The sequence below is a fragment of the Ambystoma mexicanum genome, chromosome 1p, assembly GCF_040938575.1.
Source record: "Ambystoma mexicanum isolate Mex_15411 chromosome 1p, UKY_AmexF1_1, whole genome shotgun sequence".
Classification (NCBI taxonomy): domain Eukaryota; kingdom Metazoa; phylum Chordata; class Amphibia; order Caudata; family Ambystomatidae; genus Ambystoma; species Ambystoma mexicanum.
In genome coordinates this window covers 92,611,488-92,629,852 of record NC_090921.1, presented here as the reverse complement: position 1 = coordinate 92,629,852, position 18,365 = coordinate 92,611,488, and the positions used below count along the sequence as shown (strand labels likewise).

At 46.2% G+C, this 18,365-nt stretch overlaps 1 protein-coding gene across 8 annotated transcripts in view; it reads left to right on the top strand.

The window, feature by feature from the left end:
• Window positions 1-18,365, top strand: part of MINK1 (misshapen like kinase 1) — a 2,066,166-nt gene that overhangs the window by 2,002,949 nt on the left and 44,852 nt on the right. The window lies entirely within an intron of this gene.

The window sequence follows — 18,365 nt, the reverse complement described above, 5'->3', positions numbered from 1 at the left end:
CTGGCAAAGCCCTTGTCTTACAATCCTTAAGTCAAGCTTCTAGAGTTTTGCAGATACATCTTTGTTACCAAGTGTAAGGGGGCAGAAGGAGGAGACTGACACACAGGTGGCATGGTTGTTGACATCAACATTTACTATACCAAAAATAAGAGATACACCTAGCTTTCCCTAACTCTCAGGGGTTGCCCTGCCTCAACTTGGAAGACTAATGGTTCTGACAGAATGTCCATGCAAATCAGTAGTCCACCTTCCTGTGTCAAAACCCTGCTTCGGTCCCTTGCACTAAATACTAAACTAAAAAGGTGAACTTTGTGATCCAGAAGACTGGCTCTGAAATTCATACTACCTGTTTACAAGGTGAATGCCTCCCTTCTCCTAGTATCTTGACAGTTCAACACAACCAAATGACTCCTTTCCCCTGGTTATGGTTACCAGGAGAATGACTCCCTTCTGGTATCTTTTCAATTGTCAGCTCTATTCCAGATCACAAGGGAGAATTACTCCCTTCCCTGGTGTGTCTCTCACTTTGGTTTCATGCAGTTCTTAACTTCGCTTCTTTGATTGGGCTCACTTTTTACTCAGTACTACAACAAGAACGATGACTTGTGTGGTATGTGGATTTTGCAGCCCCGACCCTGGCTTCTATTGTTTAGTTTGGCCCACTTGGTTCACTCTCCTGCCATGTGGATCCATTAGGAAGACAACTCACTTCCTGGTTTGGGTACCAAACCCCTGCTTCTTATTCCCCGATTCAGTTCTGTTGACTCACTCTCCCCACAACTACTGATGCAAGGGTGATGCTTACTTCTTGTTGTTGGTCAGTAGTTTTCGTTATTGCACTGGGACCAGGAAGCTCCTCGGCTGTAGAACCTTCTTGCCACCTCCTCATGTTAATACCGGGCCTCCCGATGGCCTCTGTACCTGCTACTGGTAGCTCTCCGATTCTTCCTGGGATCAGGTGTCTTCACGGCAGCACCAGCGTTCCTTCTCATCAGTTGCTTCGGTATGCGATTCTCTTCTCTGCTTCCAGCTTACTGTCCCTGTGCCACCACACAATTCCTCAGGACTGGCGGAGAGGTTGTCTCTTGTGTGACCTCCTCAGGACCTCCACGGCTGCATGGCTTTGTCCGCCGCGCCGCCTGCTTCTTCTTTCCTGCACACAGTTTGGAACTGCCGGGTTCGTTGCCGGCTGAAGGAAAAGACACCTAGTGCTTCTTCAGTTTCCTTTTTATTTCAGATGCACCACCTGGCGCAACGTCCACACCTGCAGTAAGAGCTGTCCAGTCAATCCTTACTCCTCTTAGGGACCACCTCCTCCCAGTACTAGGACCAGGCAAATCCTGAGGGCTCTTAAGGAGCTTCTTCGTCCCAGTACCTTCAACTTTACAGATAATACAGATGTACATGGATCAATCCTGATCATTGGAATGTGTGTTAACAGAGGGGTCTAATGACTGAGGGATTGTGTAGGGTACGGATGGAGGGTATCTATACCACGTTCTCCTGAGTTGTTATCCCTTGACTCCAGAGGGGAGGTCTGCTCCAATGAGATCCTCCTGCTTAGTACCACCCCCATGGGGACTATCAGGTAGCACCACCCTGGCCTCATGGGAAGGATCTCCTCCTGGGGAGGAATTACAACATCTCAGAATCCGACACATAAGACAATTTAGAAGTCCATTACTACAGTTTCCCAACAGCCTACCCCATATGGGTAGGTCAAGTTATAAAGGTTCCAACACTCACCTGTAGGAAACTGTCTTCTTTTTGCTGCTATTGGAATGGAACACTTATGAAATATGGAAAAATATATACTTACATAATGTTACATCTACAGAGCTCTATTAGATTAAATTGGCACCCCCTTCCCGCCTTTATTGTTTAATGTGGGTCCACTATCACAGATAGGCACAAAACTTGCAGTGACAAGGGGAGTGGGAGAAACAGAGAACAAGACAGTCTAACAAAACATTTAAACATCACTGATGCCTTCTCAATGCATAGCAGTGTCGTTAAGACATAACACACTGTTACTATATAGTGTAAACCCTATAACTGGTGGCAGGCACACACCACATTTAGACGAGGAGTGGGAAGAAAAAGGGAACCAGACTTTTACCACACAGGAAAATTGGTAATTAAGGCCAACACTAAAACTCCACATTCGTTCTGGCCCTTTAAGGTATATTATTTCAATGGTACGAATGCACAAATCATAATTAATAGTGCTAGAGGGTAGAAAGTATTCTAAGATACAGCCCAAGGCCTCCATGAATTCGGTATAGGTTTTAGAAACAATTACCAGTGCAATACACTTAAGGGAAATATAATGCACAGTCATCAACATTAGCTACATTGTAAAAATGCATTCACAGTAGAAGTGGAGAGCATGACTTTAAAAGTACATATGCAATCCATGGTAACTAGAAAAAAATAAGCTCTTCACCTGTAACTCCCTGAACCCTGTGTAGATAAAGTAAAAATGTCCATGGGCGGTTAAGTACCCCCAAAGTCATTTTAGGAGAGTTCCAACGTAAGTAGTAACTTCACTAGAAGTCAATGGGACAAATTCAGTTGGACATCCACTTGTATGGGGAAAATCAAGGTAGGCCTCTTTTTTTAACCCATAGGTGCGAATTACTCTGCAAACAACCCCAAGGAGGACTAGACGAGACCCCAATAAAAGAGATTCACAGGTCAGTTGGAGAACCAGAAGCCCCAGGAGAAAATGCATCATATCAGAAAGACCCTCAAATGCTAGTCGGTGGGAAATGCAGAGACTGGATTCCAAAAAATATAGGTCCCTGAGGGTGATTATCCTGAATAATTGTCCACGTTAGGATTTATAGGTAAGTACTCATGGTGGGCAGTATGAAACAACTCAGGTGTAGTACAGGCTTCATTTCTAGGGGTGATTTTCAGCATCCAGTGGTCGTGTTCTTCAACCCTGACTCAACTAAGACCCCCACAATGAAAAAGAAGAGCAAGCAGCCTTCCACAATATTGCCCCTGGAGCCAGCAGTGAAAATACTGGTGAGAAAAATTCAGGGTAAATGAAGGAACCCATGGTAGACTCTGAGTCTCGGTAGGCACAGCACAGAAAACGTTCCCATAATTATAACGGACGTGGATGCGACCCAGAGCGGCCAAGGGAGCAAATGAAGTGGAGTATTGGTGTCCCAAAACGTTCAGTGGTAATGGGATACCACTAACCCACCTAATTTGCTACTTAGACCGTTCTGGGTCGCCTCCACTTCCCTCATGGTGATGGAGAGCTATCTGCAGCAAGGCAGAAGAAACTGGCAGGAAGCTGCATTAAATGGCCTGGAAATAGTTCCCTGCGAGAAAGGCACGACAACGCTGAAGTGGAGCCAACATAAGGGTGCAAGCCAGAATGAGCTTCTACAAGCAGAAACCCCTAACCAGTATATGTGAAAACCACTACATCCATTCAGTATGGCCAGATGAGGGCTTATCAGCAGGAAAACATCATGCAACTTATCCAGCTCTTCCAAGTTCCAGTATCTGAACCCTAAGAGAGAGTCTAGGGGCATGGCAAAGCCAGCCCACCAATCACTGGATGGGGCTACGGAAGGAGTCAGTAACCGCTCTGGTTGTCCATCAGGACTGCCACTCCACCCATACCTCCCCTACATCATGTGAAAGGGATAGCCTACTGATTTTCTTTGTGCACCTTTCCCTCCACAGATTTCTATGGTTCATCCTTTTTTGTGCATGTTTTGAATCCTGTACTGACTTCCTAGAGGCAAGTAAAGCCTCCTGCATTTCTTCCCTTGCTTGTTTTGCTCATTCTTATTGGCAACCGGACTAGTACCCAAGACTATCAGTACTGAGAAGACTGTCTCTTGTGAAGTCTTGTGCAGTGAGGTGCAGTTAGAATACTTTGCATCCCTATAGCTTTTTATATAATGGCTTTTTGGTTACTTTTACAATGTGTCTAAGACGAGCTGGTGGCAGCAGTGATATTCTTACGACATTTTACTTGTGCACTCGTCGCGCCTTGAAAGGCGCGTTACAAATGCTATATCATTTATTTTATTTTATTTATTTCAAATTTGTTGAGCGCACATCAGCCCAGAGGCATCGTGGCGCTTGTTACAGACATCTTAGTTGCAAAGGAGACCGTAGTTACAATCAACACATAAATTACAGAGGGAATATATACAATAGCAAGGCAGTATATTTACATGGCTTCCAGAAATTTGCTAGTTATTTAGCAAGGAACGCGGTTTTCAGTTTCCTGCGAAAGATGGGAAGTGAGTTTTCCGTTCGGATGTCTGAGGGGAGAGCGTTCCATGTCTGTGCTGCAATGTAGGGAAAACCAAGACCTCCGGCTTTGGCTTTTTTGATGCGTGGGGTGCAGAGTAGGTTAGCGTATTGCGTCCTGGTGGGGCGTGTGGAGGAAGGTTTGAGGATGGTATCAGAAAGATAGGACGGGGCGGAGAAGGAGAGGCATTTGTGAGTGAGGGTGAGGATTTTGAGGGTGATCCGTTCTTTGACTGAGAGCCATTGGGCTGAGAGCCTGGCCTGGGTGATATGCTCTCTTCTTGGGATACTAAGAGCGGCCCGGAGAGCGTTGTTCTGTGTGATTTGTAGTCTATTTATGTTTTTGGCTGATGTGCCTGCTAGGAGAGCATTGCAGTAGTCCAGTTTGGCTCCTATGGTTGCCCTCGCTATGGAGAGGCGGTTAGGTTTAGAGAGGTAGGGCTTGATGGCGTTTACAAGTTTGGTGGTGTGCGCGGATGCGGAAGTGATAGCGCTGACTTGTCTGGTCATGGATAGTGAGGAGTCGAGGTATACTCCCAGTGTCTTGACGGCTGTGGACACGGGAATGATGGAGTTGTCAATTGAGAAGTTAGTGTACAGTTTGTCCATTTTGTCTAAGGTGTGCTGTTGGCCTAGTATCAAGATTTCGGTCTTGTCACCATTGAGGCAGAGGCCATTAATTGCCATCCATGCCTTGATGATGGAGTAGATGGTGTGGAGTGCCTTTGCGTCTTCGTTGTATGAGCCTGAGAGGGGTAGAAGTACTTGAGTGTCGTCCGCGTAGTTCGTGTAGGTGATGCCGTATGAGTCAAGTTTGTCAAAGAGGGGCTTGGTGAACAAGTTATAGAGTGTGGGTGCAGTGCAGGAACCTTGAGGGACCCCGCAATGGATTGTTGTGGGTGTGGCGTTAGCGATGTCCGAGAAGACTTTCATGGCCCTACCTTCGAGGAAGGAAGTGATCCAGGCAGCTGCTTTTTTAGAGAAGTTGGCTGAGTGCGTGAGGTGGGAGGTGAGAATCTTGTGATCAACCAGATCAAACGCGGCTGAGAGATCTAGAAGAAGCAGAAGAGCCGGCTTGCCTTTGTCCATGATTTGGGTGATCTGACTCTTCAGGTCTACCAGGGCTGTTTCTGTGCCATGTCCTTTCCGGAAACCCGATTGTCTCGTCCCGAGGATGGAGTGGGTTTCCAGAAAGTGTTGGATTTGGCAGTGTGCGGCTTTGTCCAGTAATTTCAGCAAGAATGGCACAGTGGTTATAGGTCTATAGTTGTTGGGTTGTGAGGGGTCAAGAGTCGGTTTTTTTAGGAGAGGCCGGACCCAAGCCTCTTTGAGGTTGGCTGGGATGATGCCTGTTTTGAAGGACGCATTGATAAATGCCGTGAGGAGCGGCGCAAGGCAGTCTGCGCAGTCTTTGACTAGTTTAGGTGGGCAGATGTCGCCTTTGCATGGGGAGGGTTTGAGGTTTATTAGAAGGTTGATAACTTCTGTTTCAGTGACATCTCTGAAGGAGAAGTCAGGTATGGTGGGCTTGGAGGAGGTGGGTGGTGTGTTGGTCGGTTTGGTTCCTGTCTGGTGAGGAAGTGTTTTGCAGTGGTCTTTAATTTTCCTTTGGAGAAGGTCAATTTTGTGAAGCATGGCAGCTTGAATGCTGGAACACCACGCTTCATCTTTGATTATTTCATCTGGAGTATTAGGGGGGGAGATGAGCTCATTAAAGATTGCGAAAATCTCTTTGGAGTGTGACTTGGCATTGGCGATGCGAGTGTTGAAGGTATTGGCTTTGGCATTGGAGATAGCTCTCTTGTATTGGTGGGAGATTAAATTGAATATGTTTTTGGTATTGGTGCAGGGGTCAGATTGCCAGTTTTTTAGAGCTGCTCTTTTGTGGGATCGCATTGAGTGCAATTCTTCGGTAAACCAGGAGTTGGAGTGTAAGGATTTCTTATCTTTTTTCCATTCAAGTGGCGCTATTTCATTGATGGCTTTGGTGAGGACATCTTTGTATATGTCGGCTAGGATATTGGGATCGCTAGCGAATGGGGGGGCTAGCACTGGGGTATTGAGGTATGGGCGTAGGTTCTCCTCTGTGAGTTTTTTTTTGCTTCTGACTTGTGCAGCGCTGGCAGGGGTCAGAGTCTTAAGGTTCTTGGTGATAGGAATAGAGAACTCTATGCAGTTGTGGTCAGTCCAAGGCAGTGAGGAGTTGGAGGTGATAGTGGAGAGGCAGTTATGGTCTGCGATCCAGTCAAGTATGCGGCCTTTGATGTGAGTAGGACTTTCTACTTTTTGGATGAAGCCCAGGTCATTGAGTTCCTTGGTGAGAGTGGCTGCAGATTTGTCCTTGGGATCATTAAATCCGAGGTTGAGGTCCCCTAGTAAAATGGTTTTGGTGGAGCTTTTGATATTGTTGCTAAGGATGTGCAAGATGTTGTCCTGGGAGTCTGGGGAATTGCCTGGGGGGCGGTATAGTAGGTGGATGTTGATGGTGCTGTTGGGAGACAATGTGAGTTTGGCCGATAAGAGGTCAGAGTTGTTAGTCGAGGGGTGACTGATAGGTCGGAGCTGTAGGTTCTCTTTGTAGATGAGGGCTACTCCGCCTCCTATTCGATCTGGCCTATCTTGTCTGAGTATGGAGAAGCCCGGTGGTAGCGCAAGTGTAACGGCAGGGCCTGATGCTTTGTGTAACCATGTTTCGGTAATGGCTAGCAGGTCAATGTTATTACTGGTTATAATGTCATGGATATCAGAGGCATGAGCTGGGAGTGATCGGACATTGAGGAGGGCACATTTGATGTGAGGTGTGTGATGTTTGCTTGTGGAGGTGTGAGTGATGGTCGTGTCTGGTATGTTCTGTGGGGCAGTATTGCAGGGTGTGGCTAGGTTAGTGGGTGGTGGACTGTGGGTGTGTGGGTATTCTGTGCGGGGGCAGCGTGTGGAGGTGGTGCGAGAGCTCTGTCTATAGTTTCTGATTTCCGTGGGAAGGGCTAGTGTGCTAAGTTCTGGGGTCTGTGTGCGCGCTCTAAGTCTTTCTAGTCTGTGCAGAGTTGCTACACAGGGTGCACGATCTGTCATGGTAGGTGTGATATCCTTAATAGCGAAATGCTTGAGGCATAAGAGTGAGCTGGGTGGTGTGTGGAAGAGGGGATGGATGGGAGGATAGAGTTTGAGAGTGGCGAGTGTGGAGAGGAGAGTGAGCAGCGTGGTGGCGGCAGCTGTGAGCTTGCAAGACGCTAAGGGCATGATTGTGTACTTAGTAGTGCTGTGAGTGGGGGGCCTCAATACAGCTTCAAAAATGGTCTGTAGGCGACCATAGGGCACAACACAACTTTAAAAGTGGTCTGTAGGCGACCATAGGGCACAACACAGCTTCAAAAAAGTGGTCTGTAGGCGACCAAGGGCACAACACAACTTTTAAAAGTGGTCTGTAGGTGACCATAGGGCACAACACAGCTTCAAAAAGTGGTCTGTAGGCGACCAAGGGCACAACACAACTTTAAAAGTGGTCTGTAGGCGACCATAGGGCACAACACAGCTTCAAAAAAGTGGTCTGTAGGCGACCAAGGGCACAACACAACTTTTAAAAGTGGTCTGTAGGTGACCATAGGGCACAACACAGCTTCAAAAAGTGGTCTGTAGGCGACCATAGGGCACAACACAACTTTAAAAGTGGTCTGTAGGCGACATATCATATCACTTTTGCATCGACCGTGAATGCTTATTAAGGGTGTCTAGCACCATAGGATAGCTGTGCCACAAGATTATTTGCTTGTCATTTGGCCACATTATTCTTAGACCATATTATTCTTTGGCCTTCTCACGTCAGAAAATGCTGTATATGGAAATCTTTTTCCCAGGAAAAGGTGTGGCTTTCTTGGGCTAAGGGGTGGTACTGTGTGCGCCAGAGGAAAGGACTGCGACTATTGAGTCCCAATTCACATTCCTTGTGGCTGAATGTCTGTTGCTGGGCAGATGTTGTTGCCAGTGGCTATCCATGGTTGAGTAGCCACTGCCAGTTTGAATGAAGCAGATCCTTACCATTGGTGAGCCTGGGCTTGCCCCTTAGTTCGAATCCTGGCTAAAAGGAAAGCTCCGGCAGCCATTCAGCAGGTCTTCATTGGAGCAAAGAACTCTAAGAAGAGGTGCACCCCACTCACGACCCGGGTTTGAGACCTGTAACTGACCAGCATCGACCCCAGTGCTGTTCTGAAGAAACCCTTGTCCTCTGTCCTGATATTAAGAATGCCTTTGTTGGTGCTTCGACCCCTGAGCCCGTGTGAGCAACAAGTCTCAACTCCTGCTTGGGGACCTGTGTCTGCTGACCCTTCCGAAGTGTCCCATGACCAACCAGTGGTCTGACCAGGTCCCTCCTTGGCCACCTCACTGCAGTTGTCACTGTTTCTATCTTTAGAGCTATGTAGATCTTCAGCTTGTTACACAAGACGGCTGCTCCTGCATTTTATACCATCTCAGATCAAGGGAAGCTGTGCTGGTCCTCCTGCTGTGTTCAGCGCTGGAAGATCGTCTGTCACTGCCTGACTGAGGAGACCTCTGTTCAAGCTTGTCATCTTCGTGTCCTAGAAGTCTTCATCTTTCCTCATTTGGTTGTTCTACTGAAAGATGTCTAGAACCGATCGTATTGCGACCGACAAACTAAATCTTGTGACCGAAAGTAACCTATGCAGCCTCTTGCAAAAGTGACTAAAACAGTAGTGCAAGCCTGAAATGGATTCTGGAACCTCCACGAGTGTTATCCAAAGACCTCTGAGCTAGTGGGGTAAGTCTACATACCTGCTGCTGTCCCCGTCTCGCTCAGGGTCACACAGGTGTAAATTCCTAAGCCTAGCTCACTCTTACCTCACCTTTATAGGTGGAACCTAGGCTAAGGATCCCACTCTAAGCCTTACCTAGGGAGTTGGGATTGAGTCGAGTACTTACCTGAACTTTATCTAACCTTTTTGACGGTTATTAATCATAACCAGTGGCATTGCAAATATCAATATAAACCTACCTGAAAGGTATGTACTTTGAAACTAGTGAAATTTGGTCAGAAGGCTCCAAAGCATCTTTGAGTTGGACTTCATTAGAACTAGGTAAACCGTTTTTTAATTATTCTAAATAGTTCTTTCACTATGCACCTGAGTACCTATCTGTGTTTCACTGGTCATTTAATCAAATGCTTTTTTTTATCCTAAGGGTGAATGTGTATATCAGTTTTATAAGTGTTGGTGTGACAATATTTGACTAGACGTTATACTTCCTTAGTGCATAACTAAAGGCCTAATAAATAATTGTATTTTATACTTGCCTGTATCTACCTGGAATTACTGGTGTTGCTATGTGTGTACTCATGGTAGCCCTAGACTACTACACATTTACTGAGACTAAGCCTTGCCACTCTGCTACCTCACCTTGATTGTGTTTGGCTGACCTCTGTGTCTTTCCTGTTCCCCATAATAGGGTGACCTTCCAAAATCCTCTCCCAGGGCTGATTTTTGGAAATCCATCTCAGCAGCCCCAGATTTAAACTGGTCTAAATCAGTTATAACCCCTGAAAGGGCTGACATGGGCTCACATGATCATAATGGCCATTTTAAGTCTATCTCGTTGTTACCTTGAACAAAGGTAACCGTACATACAAACTAGACGAGAGCAGGACTTACTAAAATACATTGGTATCCCCATAGTTACCAAAAAGATGCATTAGACTGCAAATGCAGTGAATTGGCTTGCTTTTTAGTTATGTCAGTATTAAATACAGCTGCACCAGCCTGCTCCCTAAAACCAATGTATAGTCACTCTACGGTAAAATTAGGTGCCTGAGAGGCACCCTGAGACTGGGAGCCTTATGGGTGACCAGGACCATATACCTTAAGTAAAGGAAAAAGGGTTGCAATGACAGTTGAACGTCAGGGTAAGTCCCTCTGACCACCAAAAATAAGTAATATAATTGTGGAGGAAAAAGCAGAAGTAAAAAGATTAGGGGGCCTAGAAGGTGGCCCCAGGATCACCAAAAGTATGACTTCTGTCTAAACACTGCCATTGGTTTGTCCTGTTACAACTTGCAAAATTGGGACAATTTGGATATGTTTCAGAACTTCTTCCATTGAGGTGCTAGAAGAGTTTGTCTCCTGGCTCAGAGAAGACAAAGAGGTCAATTAAAAAAGATTTATCGGAGGCCACCAGGGGGTCGCACGGCTGGCCGTCTCATGAAAGCACTGCTCCGTCATTCAGGAACTGTCGTCACTGGCTCTCACAAAAAGAATATGTCCCCCCTTGGCGAGATGGCTAAACGAGAAAAGTGTTTGATACAGATGGGTATTTCTGTTCTCTATTGCCTTTGATCTGGAGGGCCTGAAGTACCGTCTTGCTTCCAAAGATGAGATAAACAAAAGAATTGGGGAGCTGGTGGGGGAGACGAGGGGGGCTCAGGCTCACAGGGTGAAGCTGGAGCAGACAGACAATGGTGCATTAGGGCCCTCGAAGAAAGCGGATCACCGGATCAAGGAAGTTTCAAAAGCTGAATACTCCCCGCTCCCTCGACTGGTACACCCTGAACACTAAGGGGACCGTAGTTGATTGAGAGGAGTGTCGGGTTGGTCATCTTGCTTGAGGTGATAGACTGATGGCCTTGGGGGACCAGATTTCAGGGTCCGATCACTGCGGCTGGGCCATCTGGGATCAATGGGTCTGGATTCAGATGTAAGTTTAGAACGTTAGTTTAAATTGGGGGCATTGGGGATTGAGGTGACATGAGCTGGGGCCTGGGTTTCAGGCCTGCTTGGTGGTTTGGTACTCTTCTAATGAAAATAACTGGATGGGGTCAGGCGCATAAGGGGAGGAGGGGGGTCTTTGGGGTCACTGGGGTTTTGAAATGTCTTGATCCGACATTTATATACGCACATTTCTGTTCTCAGAAGACACAACGGGGAGGGTCACCTCCCAGGCAGTTAATGAGGTGGGAGACAAGACTGAGGCATGGTTGATTCAAAGGGGGGTTATGGGGTGGACACCCTGAGGGTATGCACGCTGAATGTGAAAGGGCTAAACTCCCTGGCCAAACTATCTCTGGTTGCAAGGGAATTTAGAAGATCAGGGATGGACGTCCTATTCCTCCAAGAGACAAAATATCTGAGGAGCGGAGGCTTCCGTGTGGTCTGGTGGAGGGAGAATATTGGGGCTCGGGGATAGCGAGGAAGGCTAGGGTTGGGACTGTGATCTTTAAGGGGCTCCAACTGTTAGTCACAAAAGTGTGGTCTGATGTGGAGTGAAGGGTGATTCTGGTCTCAGGCCTGTTTTAGGGACTCAGGTTTACATTTCCCACAATGTACGCCCCCAATCAAGATCAAGGGAGGTTCTTACAGAGAACCCTGGAAAAAATAATTAATTGGGGAGTGGGGGGACACTTCATATTGGGAGGGGACTTCAATGTCTGGAGGGATATCAGCTTGGACCGGCGGTCTGGACCCCCCAGGGAGCAGGAGCCCCACAAATCAGGCGGGCAGGGAAATGGGGACTTTGATAGAGCTCTATGGGATGCGGGATATATGGCGGCACACACTCATGGGACTGGGTGACTAAACGACACTGGGGAGGTACATAAGGACATTGCGTGGGACAAGGCAAAGGCTACGTGGAGAGTGGTACTGATTAGAGAAGAGACTCGCAGAAAGAGGGAATGCACACTCCTAGAAAGAAGGGCCTTAGAGGAGCAGGTGCAGTTGACTACAGAGGGAAGGGGGGACCTTATCCAAGAGGCGAGGGGAGCGAGTGAGGAACTGAGAGGAAGGAAAGAAAATTTGCAATCTACAATTCTTGAAACAGAAGTTTTATGAGAAAAGGGATAAGGCGGACGCTCTCTTGGCAGCTAGGTTGAGGGGTCAGCGGGCAGAGAGATGGGTTGCAGAGGTGGAGGGAGCGGGAAGGAGGGGGATGAAGGGATCCAGGAGGCATTTGCGGTTTATTATGAGGACTTGTACAGGAGTGAAGGGACAGCGGTCAGGGAGGAATTTTGGGAGCTACCTGACGGACTACAATCTTCCCTGGCTCACGAGACCCGAATCAGAAAGCCTGGAAGCTGGGGATGAAATTTGGACGGATATCGGACGGTTGAAGTTGGGTAATGGTCCAGGGGAGGACGGCTTCACATCAGGATTTTACAAGTCCTTCCTCCCGGCTCTGCTTCCCTTCCTAACAATACTATTTAATGACATTTTGACTACGGGGAAAGCACCAAGCTCTTTTACGCTGGCTCTAATCACAGTAATAAGGAAAGAGGGAAGGGATCCCCGGGCATGTGGTTCTTATCATCCAATTTCCCGGTTAAATATAGACGCAAAAATATACGCCAGAGTACTGGCTGTGAATGGGGATACTCACGATGGTTTAACTTGGGAAGAGGGACGAGGCAGAGGTGCCTGCTCTCCCTGACTTTATTTGTGCTATCATTAGAACCACTGGCCAACAGGTTGAGGGAGGATGGTATAATTGAGGGTAATGGGGTTGGTGAGAAGCTGCATAAGGTAGGGCTATACGTGTATGACATGCTCCTCCACCTGGTAAACCCATTGGCATTGATCCCGGAAGCGGTGGATCTGATGGAGGAGTACGGGCGCCTGGCAGGCTTTAAAATGTATACAGGTAAGTCTGTACTGTTTCCCCTGGATAGAGGTAAGGACATTGATTTGGAACGCTTTAACACATTGGGCATGGAGGTTAGCGTGGGGTCTCTGTGATATCTCAGTATCAATGTCACAAGAAAGCTTGAGGGTTTGTAGGAAGCCAACTTCCCCCCCATAATGACAGCCCTGGAGAAAGTCCTGGTAAAATGGAAGGGACTTATCATCTCTTGGGTGGGATGGCTGAATGCGCTCAAGATGGTAGTCCTCCCAAAGATTCTGTATTTGTTCCAGATGCTTCCTATTCAGATTCCGACCACTATTTCAGAGTGACAAAGGGGAACTTTTTATGGTTCTTGTGACAGGGAAAGAAACCAAGAGTCTCTACTGATGTCTTCAGTCTTCCTATGGAGTGGGGGTGTTGGGCTCTCAGATATATATTTATAGTACAGTGCTGGTTTCACACCTTAGGGGACAGAGGGACCTATAATGGGTGGGACTCGACAACCATTATTTAAGGCCCGCTATGGTAGTATAGTGGCTATGGGTACCCAGGGCAAAGTTATTTCGAAGGCTACGTGAGCCCCCTATACTGGCCACTATCTGGAATATCTGGCGACCAGATAAAGAGATGTCCGGGGTAACATTGTGGTCCGCACCCTTAGGGCATCTTTGGGTCCTGGGAGTTAGTGACGAATTCCCGGATCCCTCCAGATTCCAGGCATGGTATGAAGCAAGTCTTGAAAAGATCGGGCACATTTGGAAGGGGGAGAATTGTTACGGTTGTGGAACTGGAGGAGGTCTTGGTGATAGGTACTTTTCTTATTTGCAGTTTAAGGGGGCCTTGACTAAGGAGGCATGGAGAAGTAAGATACAGAGGGAGCTCACTCCCTTCGAAAAAACTTCAGGATACTCTTACAGAGTCCAAGGGAGTGATTGGGATGATGTATTGGGCCTTGGTGGATACGAGAAGAGGGTCGGTGGATGGGTTAAGGATGAAATGGGGATGGAACTGGACCCGGATTTATGGCTAAGGATGTGTTGGGGGTGTGGGGGGGAGGAGCTTCAAGACCTCCATTTCCTGCCAATATAAACTGCACGCTGTAAAACTGTTACACAGATGGAAATATGACCCGGTTAGGCTCTCAATAATGTACCAAGATGTGCGTCTGCTGTGCTGGCATGAATGTGCAATAAGAGCCGATTACTGGGACATGTGGTGGGGATGCGGGGAGGTCCAGTCCTATTGGAATGAAGTTTTGAGCTGGATCAGGGATCTGAATGGGGTTCATAGAGTGAAGGCTTCCATGCTGGTCCTTTTCCGGATGGAAGAAAGGGAGGGAGAATATGTCTGGGTACAGCAGTATGGTACACAGCCTTCTCCTGGTGGGAAGGATGTGCTTGGCAACATGTTGGAAGCGAGTTCAGTTGCCGTTGAGGAGGGAATGGATTAATTTAGCCCAAAATATATATATACGTTATGGAGCGGATTACAGCAGCCCTCCAGGGGAATAATTGACTGATGGAGGCTGAATGGTCAGACTTCTGTTTGGCGTACATACAAAAAGGTGTTAGAATGTGAGAGCGGCATAGTATGGGACAAATAGTGGAGGATTGGTTGGACCAAGTAAAGTAAGGAGGGATAAGGAGGGGGCTCGGAGCGTGGGAGGGGTAGAGAGAGGGGTTTTGGGTTGAAAGCAGTTAGTGGGATTGTTAAGGTGACACTGTTGAGATGTTGGTTTGTGGCGATTTGCAATGTGGCTGTGTGGCCTTGTTACTGTTATGTTTACGAAAAGGTCAACAAGGCAGAATAAAAAAAAAGATTTATCAGAACGATGTCTAAGGCTGTTAACTCAGCAGTAGAAATTAGATGAAATGCCTGGTTATCCACTACTTCCTTGCGCCAGTACATCAAGCATAAGGTTGTTGACCTTCCTTTTGATGGCAAGATACATTTTGTTCCTACGACAGACCAAGTCTCGAGATCAACATTTTGGGAGAGGTGCTCCTTTCCATCCATGTATGCACCAGATCTCCATCATAATGACCTTGGATGGTGATCATTGTCTGAATCTGAAGATTTACTGCCTTTGGGAGCTACAAGAAAGGATGAACAACGTCCACTTTCTGAACTTGAAAGACATATTTTTGGCATGGAAGCGCTTTCTTCCCAGCTTCATAACAAGCTTGTTCAGGCGTTCACAGAGAACCTTATTACTATGTTGGAAGAACAGCCAGGGGTGGTACTCCATCCCTTCCTCTCTGCAACCTAACAATAAATATTTGGGTTTGGGCACTTCAACATCAGGCAACATCTTTGGCAGTGCATTTGTAGTGAAAGAGCATTGTCACAGGATGTGCTCTGAGTTGACGCCGTCCTTCCTGGCACACATATATCCAAATGTATCCTACCTTATCTTTCTAAAATTCTTGAACGTATTGTTTACTCTCAGGTTTCTACTTTTGTTTCTTGTAATTCTATCCATCCTTGCTTTCAATCCCTTATTTCACCGAGACTGCTCTTCTCTCCGTTTTAAACACTCTTAATTCTGTACATCACGCTAAGCATTCTTCTTTTCTTATTCTTTTGGATCTTTCTGCAGCTTTCAACACTTTGGATCAGACCTCTACTGTCTGCTCTTTCCTCTTTTGACTTTTCTGGCTCTACTTTCCTAGAGGTCTTTTTCAGTCTCCTGGGCAGGGCTTTCTTCTAAAACGTGTCCACTTATCTATGGTGTTCCTCATGTTCGGGACTTGGTTCTTGAATTTTTTCCCTTTATACCTCCTTGGGCGCTGGCATTATTTGTTACTTTGGTTTCTCTCATCACTTCTATGCTGATGACACACAGCTCTTTCTTTCCTTTCCACACTTTACTGACAACATACACCTTAAACTTACCGCCTGTCTCCTTGCCATTCAGTCTTGAATGTCGGACCACTTTTTGGTACTCAATGCCGTAAAAACTGAGGTTATTTTTCTTTCCTTCCACCACTATTTCTCCTTCTCCGTCCCCTCCATTCATATAAATTCCTCCTTAGCCGCTACCTACTTCTTCCGTGTCCCGTAATCTGGGTCTCTATCTTGATTCAGAACTTTCTTTCAGTCACAAAATTTCCTTATCTGCCCGTTCCTGTCGATTTCATTTGTACTACATTTGAAAAGCATGTTCCTTAATAACTTTTAAGGTTACTCAACTGTTGGTGTATAACCTAACATTCTTGCAGCTTTTCCATTGCTTTTCGGCATTCTTTGAACTTCCTCTATCTCGTCTAGCTCCATTGAAATCTGTATTTAATGCTTCTATTCGTGTTCTCTCTCTTGTTGCTCCTCGTGATTCTATTTCATCTTCTTTGACTGATCTAGGATGGCTCTCTTTCCATCCTCGTTTAAAATGTAATTTTCTATGTCTAGTTTTTAAATCTCTCTATGGCCTTGCTCTTCTATATCTTTCTTCTCTTATATAATTTTTCTCTCCTTCTCGTCCACTTTGTTCTGCTTCTCATTGTCTCCTTATAGTTCCTCGTGCCCTCTGTGCTCAATCTCGTTTCCGCTCTTTCTCTCTTTTGGCACCTTTATACTGGAATGCTCTCCCACTTTCTCTTTGTTCCATTACTGTTTATTTATCCTTTCGGGTCTATCTGCGATCATTCCTCTTGTCAACTGGTTAAGGAAGGTTATTGTAATCACAGATATATGCTCTGCTCAAAATGTTAAATCCATTGTATTGTTCTGTTCTTGTTCTTATGTTCAGCGCTTGTGTGTAAGGCGCTATACAAATAGAAATACAAATACAAATACAAATCTATGTCATTTGTAGAGTCTGCCAACTGTGCAGGCAGTCCAAAGATAGAGCAACTTGCCTCATACCGGCATGGTCAGTGTCACCTACCATCCAGCCGCAGGCCTCAGCGCTTGGGGATATGCTATCCTCTAAAAATATTCAAATGAGGCCCCATATACTTTCCTCTGACTCCAGTTCTGAGGACTCTTCAGAAATTGAGCTCAGGTGTCAACTGCACTCTGGTGTAAACCTGACCTCACCAGGACTGGCTTTCGCATCTCCGCCTGTTAGGAGTAGGCAGGTTTCTGGAACTCCTTCAGGAGCCAGATCTCCTTACTCAGCAGATGGGGTACATTTTCCTCCCTCCCACCTGTATGTTGATCATATTAAAACCCCTTGACGAATAACCCTGAAATGCACCTGTTAAACAAGGTGGAACTAATATAGCTACTGTGAAACACAAACTTGACATGTGCGAATTCATATCTCCCTGTGAAACTGAATTGTGGCTCAAAGATGATTACAATTCAAGTATTCAAGAACTGCTCCTCACCCCCCCTGTTCATGATAATCAATGTAATGCCTTTGCAATAGCCAATGCGGCAACAAGAGTTCCAATTAATTCATTAACTTTTAAACCTATTGCCAGGTGGGAATTCATGTTATTAGCTTGCACCCTCTTTACAGTAGAGAATGTGCATTTACTGGTAGTCTACAATCTACCCAAAACAGACTCCTTTGCCTCACATATGTGTTTTATCATCTGAACACCTGTTAACTCCTATTTGTTGTAGGAGATGTTAATCTCCAAGTAGACAACCTTTATTCTAGCCTTGTCTGAAACCTTATTATGATCATGGAAGACAGTTGTCTAACCAAATTTCTATATCCACACACAAAGCTGGTCATAATTCTTCTGATGCAGCCCTTTCCAATTCAATTCTCACTTGCACTTATTTGGGCAGACTGATGTGCAGTTTTTCATCTTATGTGTATGAGTCTACTCAATCAGCAAAGAAAGTTCTGACTCTGCTTCTAGCCAGTCAGTTGTGGAATTTTCTTAAAGACTTCAGTAGGGATCAAACAAGGACTTGATCTCACCTTACTATATGTAATTCTGAAACTAGATCTAAATCCCACAAGCAACCCTAATTCGCTCCAGAAATAAAAACTCCTAAACAAGAGAAGAAACATTTCTCCAGCATTGGATCTTTCATGGATTCACATGCTTAGAATATTCCCCGTCGACAGACTGGGAACCCTCGGTACGCTTATAAAGCCGTTTCCCATAGGAAAACTTCTGACACTTTTGTGTCCTATCTATGTCGTTTTGGGGGCCACCCACGCATGCCCCACTAAGACGTAGCGGTATAAATGCCTCGCCCCCGCGGCTCTCTTCAGATTTCAACCGTCTCCAAAGTAGTGGGAGCACCTCGTGTAGTCTACTATTTTGTTTAGGTTGTGCTGTTGGAGTTTTCTCCTGATGTCAGGAAAAGCGCTGTTCCGCCCGTGTGCTACGTGCAGGTTGAAGAAGGTGTACGAGGGGGATGGACATATGGATTGTATATATTGTCTACACCCTCATCAGTCGGCAGACAAGTGCGACATATGTAAGGGCTTCTCCCAGAAGACTCTTAAAGATCGAAGTCTAAGACCAGTGGCATGGTTAAACGATGGAGCG